Below are 6,000 nucleotides of genomic sequence, written 5' to 3' on the forward strand. Positions count from 1 at the left end.
AGTGTGTTTGTACAGCACCGCCTTAGCCCGTCCGAAGGCCGCTCGCCTCCTTGACAGCACCCTAGTCAAGTCCTGGTATATGCGTGTACCTTCGCCATACCACTCCACCTCGCGCCTCTGCTTCGTCCACCTCAGCACTCTCTTCTTCACCTGAAAATCATGGAAACAGACAATCACTGCTCTTGGTGGCTCATTCATCTTCGGTTTCAGCCAGAGCGACTGGTGGGCCCTGTCCAACTCATACTGGGAGGGCTCCTCGCCCTTCCCCATCAGCTTCGCCACCTGTTCTCCAGGTCTTCCACCTTGGCTCTCAGCCCTCTGTTGATCTCTGCCATCCTCCGCAGCTCCTTCTCCGCCGAGTTGAAATGCTCACTACGCCGTGGCAAGGCTTCCTTCATCACCTCAGCCCCCTGCTCCCGCACCATCGTCGAAGTCCTCACCTACTCCTCTCTCGCCGGGGAAAGGGTCTCTCCCACCCACTATCTTAAGCAAAGCCATCATCACCCATCTGATGCTTTTGAAAATGCGAACAGCCCGTCGAACTCGCCAGCCATCACCTCCGTCATCTTCTCCACCCGACGGGCTCTCTCCCGCCATCGTTCCTCCTGCTGCACCCCTCACCACGCTCGACGGCAGGCTTTCGCTCGCTGCCTTCTTTCCGGTTTTTGACATTCTATAAACGCCCCAAATCTTCCCGCAGCTCCTCACGAGCAAATCTTCACCAAGAACTGGGCTAAAAAAGGCCAAAAAAGACAGCTCTGGCAGGAGCCACCAAACATGCAATCTCCACCTACTGGAAGTCCCCAGGGAAGTCCTTTGCTAACAACACTGTAGGCGTACCCACACCACACGGACTGCAGCGGTTCAAGAGGTAGTTCGTTCACCACCACCTTCTCAAGGGCAATTAAGGATTGGCAATTAAAATACCGGCCTAGCCAGCGATGCTCACGTCCCGTGAAGGAATAAGACAAAGTAAATTGGCATACAAAACGTCAAGGAACTTATATTTATTTATCCAACTGCATTTATACAGCCGAATGCCGACTTTTCCCGAAGAGAAAGGATTCTCCCCATTTACCTGACCATTATTCACCCGACATCTAATACCGCCTAAAGGGATTGTTCATTCAAGTTGTTTTCTGTATGGTGAGCTTTGCGGTGCACAAGGGTGACTCCACCTCAAAGATGGTTCTTTAGTTATAGAGCTCTCCACGTGCGCAAACCACATTCAAAATACACCTTCATAACCAACTGGAGTTAAAACTGCCGCTTCTCAGGGGCGGCACGGTGGCGCAGTGGTTAGCACTGCTGCCTCATGCGCTTGAGATCCCAGGTTCGATCCTGGCCCTGGGTCACTGTCAGTGTGGAGTTTGCACGTTCTCCCCCTGCCTGGGTGGGTCATACCACATGAGCATCAAAACACAGTGAACCCAGATGAACGCAGCACGAGCGGGGAAGGAAATATTTATCCACTTGCCTACAAACTTTAAACAACCCATATCGGATTGAAGTAGGGTTCTGCATCTGTACAGAAAAATATTGAGATTGCAACACAAAATCAATGCAGAAACAAATCATAAAAGACAAATCGTCACAGATTTGAAACTGCTAGGAAACATAAATTAAATCATTGCCCTCGGCAAACTGCCATTATAGATCCATTCCTACCCTTCCAACCACCGCTACATTAAATAGTTAGAAATCTTGGAGTTAAAGTAAAATAAATTCAAAATACAATTTAAAATTTGTAATTTTAGGGCGGCACGGTGGCGCACTGCTGCCTCACAGCGCCAAGGACCCGGGTTCGATCTCGCCCCTGGGTCCGTGTGGAGTTAGCACATTTTCCCCGTGTCTGCATGGGTCTCACATCCACAACCCAAAGATGCGCAGGGTAGGTGGATTGGCCACGCTAAATTGCCTCTTAATTGGAAAAAAAAGAATTGGGTACCCTGAATTTATTTTTACAAAATAAATAAAATTCGTAATTTTGTTTGAAATTATTTGGTGATCGGGTAATGAAGAAAAGGGAGGTGATTTTCACCCCCATTTACTGGCAGGATGTGGGGGTTGGGGGGGTACAGAGCTGAAATCGGGGTATGGTGCCTACCATTTTTTAGGTGGCAATGATTGCCACAATTTTGGAGGCTTGTTTAAAACCGGCAAGAATCTACTTACATACGCGAATCGGGAGTTCTACATAGTCACCGGGGATGGCTGGAAAGGGACGCAGTGGTATTTGTCAAGTTTCATCCCGAGCAGTTCCTTAACGTGAACTCCGTGTTCTGCGGGCTGTTCCCAAAGGAGTCGCAGCAAGACAAACATCAATTGCTGCCGGGGGGGGGGCAACTCGACGATGCAAAGCACTTGGGGGAGCCGCCGCAAAGACTCCCAAGATGACACACTGAGAATCGTTGAAGTTATTTGCACCAGAGAATGGGCGACATGAAATACAAACTGTGAACATAACCTGGAATTCTAAGTTGGGAACCTTAGGGTGTCATTGTTTGTTTTCTCTCTTCCCGAAATGGGCTGTGCACAAGGCAGGCTTTCATCCGTTTGCGTAGCGAGGTTTTTCCCGGAGCAGGTCGCTAACCTGCCGCCAGAGGCTTTCAGCTTGAGGGGCGCCACTCCGCATCAAACATGGCTAACATGGAGTCTCTCCCGCTCTGACATCCTGCCTTCTCATATGTAGGAAGAATTTTGAAGCTTGATACGCAACCTGTGGACCGGGTTATGAACTCACCTTCCTTGGCCATCAAGTCCTGGGGTGGCGCTCAAACCAGGGATTCTGACTCCGACACAGGGACACGACCCACTCTGCAAAACCTCCATTCAGCGTGTCATATATTATTGAACGCTATTGCCATTAATGTAATATCGATTTGAACTGTAAGTTTATAAAGTATATTTTTGGGGGGAAAGTCTGCAAAATCCCAATGCAATGGATAGAGTTATTCTGCTTCCTCCCCCAGAGGATCTGAGTGTTTAGATGAGTTCCGTGGTCATTGAAGGAATTACCACAGGCTTTTCCGGGAAACCTCAAGGGGAGAGCAGAGCCAATGTCCTTTCCACCCACTTCCAGTCCCACGTGCTGCCCCCACCTATTTTCAGTGAAGGAGATGCCCAATTTTACACACGCACCCCGCTGACTAACAGGCTGTCCATCAGCGTTTGCTCGCTGTGGACAATGCGCCCAAAGATCCAGCCATGGAAACAGGTCGGCAGGTGCCATGACTGGCTCGCTCTGCCACATGAGCAGGCAGACGGGCAATGCAACACCATGGTGCCCTATGTGGTGATATGCATCACTGTAAATATACAAGGGGTTAATGTAAATACACTACAACTAGAACAAAGAACAAAACAAAGAAAAAAGAAAAGTACAGCACAGGAACTGGCCCTTCGGCCCTCCAAGCCTGTGCCGACCATGCTGCCCGTCTAAACTAAAATCTTCTACACTTCCTGGGTCCGTATGCCTCTATTCCCATCCTATTCATGTATTTGTCAAGATGCCTCTTAAAAGTCACTATCGTCCCTGCTTCCACCAGCTCCTCCGGCAGCGAGTTCCAGGCACCCACTACCCTCCGTGTAAAAAACTTGCCTCGTACATCTCCTCTAAACCTTGCCCCTCGCACCTTGGACCTACGCCCCCTAATAATTGACCCCTCTACCCTGGAGAAAAGTCTCTGACTATCCACTCTGTCTATGCCCCTCATAATTTTGTAGACCTCTATCAGGTCGCCCCTCAACCTCCGTCGTTCCAGTGAGAACAAACCGAGTTTATTCAACAGCTCCTCATAGCTAATGCCTTCCATAACAGGCAACATCCTAGTAAATCTCTTCTGCACCCTCTCTGAAGCCTCCACATCCTTCTGGTGGTGTGGCGACCAGAATTGAACACTATACTCCAAGTGTGGCTTAACTAAGGTCCTATACAGCTGCAACATGACTTGCCAATTCTTATACTCAATGCCCCAGCCAATGAAGGCAAGCATGCCATATGCCTTCTTGACTACCTTCTCCACCTCTTGAGGGTTCGACCATTCACTGTATATTCCCAACCTGCATTAGACCTTCCAAAATGGATTACCTCACATTTGTCCGGATCAATCACCTTTGTGACCTCTTCGAAAAACTCTATCAAGTTAGTAGGCTAAGTAAACACTAGAGCAAGCACCAGAGACGTCATGACATGCAGACATACAGCTAATGAACACATAGAATAGGACACGACCAATGTGCAGTCAAGACACCCAGAGGTGATAATACCACAAGGGGCCATTACACAACCCATGTATAAGGACAGGGCACACATGCTCTGTCCCTTTCCACAAGCGACACTTAGAGAGTAGGACAGGGGCAGATCAGAAGCATCACACCCACCACGTGGCTTAGAGCAGACTGGTTAGTTAGACTGAGTTACTATAGCAAGATTAGCAGGAGAGTTGAACTCATAAGAGAACTGTGCTAATGGTTCAATAAATCACACTGAACTTACTTCAAAGTCTGGAGTATCTTTTGGTTAAAGCTACATCGAGTTGCAGCCTGTGTTATCCCAGAGTACATAACACAACACCCTAAACAACAATCCGCTCCCTCGGGAGCACTTATCCAAACCAACCTCGACGCCACTCATGGGGGCTGACAATTGTGGACAATTGTAGCAATTGAGAACTCTGCGACTCTACTCGATGCAGTTTCGAAGGAGATTGGGGGGGGGGGGGGGGGGGGGTGGGATCTAATTTGAACAAATTTTTTTCCAATTAAGGGACAATGTAGCGTGGCCTATCCACCTACCCTGCACATCTTTGGGTTGTGGGGGTGAGACCTACGTAGACGCGGGGAGAATGTGCAAACTCCACACGGACAGTGGCCCAGGGCCGGGATCGAACCCGGGGACCTCGGCGCCGTGAAATCTCACTGAAACGTACAGAATACTGGTTGTCAGACGGCGCAGCGCGACTTAAAACCTGCGGGTGAAAGAGAAAAGTTTAACATGTCACATCTTTGGCGCTTAACAAAAAAAAAATGTAAAAAGGGGGGGGGGGGGGGGGTCGGCGGCGCAAACGCCTCACGGCGCCGAGGACGGTGACCCGGGTTCGATCCCGGCTCCGGGTCGCCTTCCGAGCGGAGTTTGCGGGTCCTCCCCGGTGTCGGCGTGGGGGCGCACGTCTAGTTACGAGGGTGGGGGTGGGGGTAGGCGGATCGGCCGCGCTGAATCGCCCGTCCATTGGGAGGAGGGGGGGGGGGGGGGGGGGGGAATGAATTGGGTCATCTAAATTTAGACGGCGGTGAGCAGAGAGAGCTGAAGGTTGGAAAAGATGGGGAGAGATGGGGGCAAGATAAGACAGGAGACGGGCAATGATATGGGGGGGGGGGGGGGGGGTTCGAGTCCTGCACCATCCCTAACACCTCCCGCCATAAAATAATTAGCATTTATCCACAAAACCGTTCAATATTTGAGAGACAGTGTAAATTAAGTGATTGAGTGAATTTGGTGACGTGGGGGTGGTTTTTTGAGGGGGGGGGGAAGAGGGTGTCTTTTTATAAAGGGGTCGTCTTATAAGAGGTCGGGTCTTCCCCCCCGCCCCGGCGGTTTAAACACCCTTTCCCGGCACATGGCCCCAGATTGCTGAGCACTTTACCTCAGCTTTTTGCCCGTCCTCCTCAATTCCATCGTCCCCGCCTCAGATCCGGAGGGGGTTTTTTTTTCCCCCGGTTTCCCGCCGCCGGTTTTCCGATTTTAACCGCCCCGCCCGCGTGCAGCCGCTCATGGACTCGGGCGGGAAACGCGCGTCGCCTGGACCATCCCACTGCGAGTGAGGGGTCCATGGGGCTGCACCACTGCTGCCTCCCCCCTACCTTCCTGTCACCTGGGGGAGGTGGAGGGAGTGGAGGGGGGGGGGGGGGGGGGGGGGGAATGGGTGATTGGGTGCCCATTGCTCCACCTTGGTCAACTCATGTGGAGGGAAGGTGACTTTTATGCACCTCGGGCTCCAA

General features: G+C 51.0%; 1 protein-coding gene across 2 annotated transcripts in view; it reads right to left on the bottom strand.

Moving 5' to 3' along the window:
- The window catches only part of LOC119959007 (spectrin beta chain, non-erythrocytic 1-like), a 295,476-nt gene extending 289,721 nt beyond the window's left edge, over positions 1-5,755 (bottom strand). For both annotated transcript variants that reach the window (XM_038787552.1, XM_038787550.1), the window contains exon 1: positions 5,646-5,755. The gene's annotated coding sequence lies outside the window, so the exon portion shown is untranslated. The remainder of the gene's footprint in view (positions 1-5,645) is intronic.
- Between the last annotated feature and the right edge of the window lie 245 nt (positions 5,756-6,000).

This window comes from Scyliorhinus canicula, chromosome 31, assembly GCF_902713615.1.
Source record: "Scyliorhinus canicula chromosome 31, sScyCan1.1, whole genome shotgun sequence".
NCBI lineage: Eukaryota > Metazoa > Chordata > Chondrichthyes > Carcharhiniformes > Scyliorhinidae > Scyliorhinus > Scyliorhinus canicula.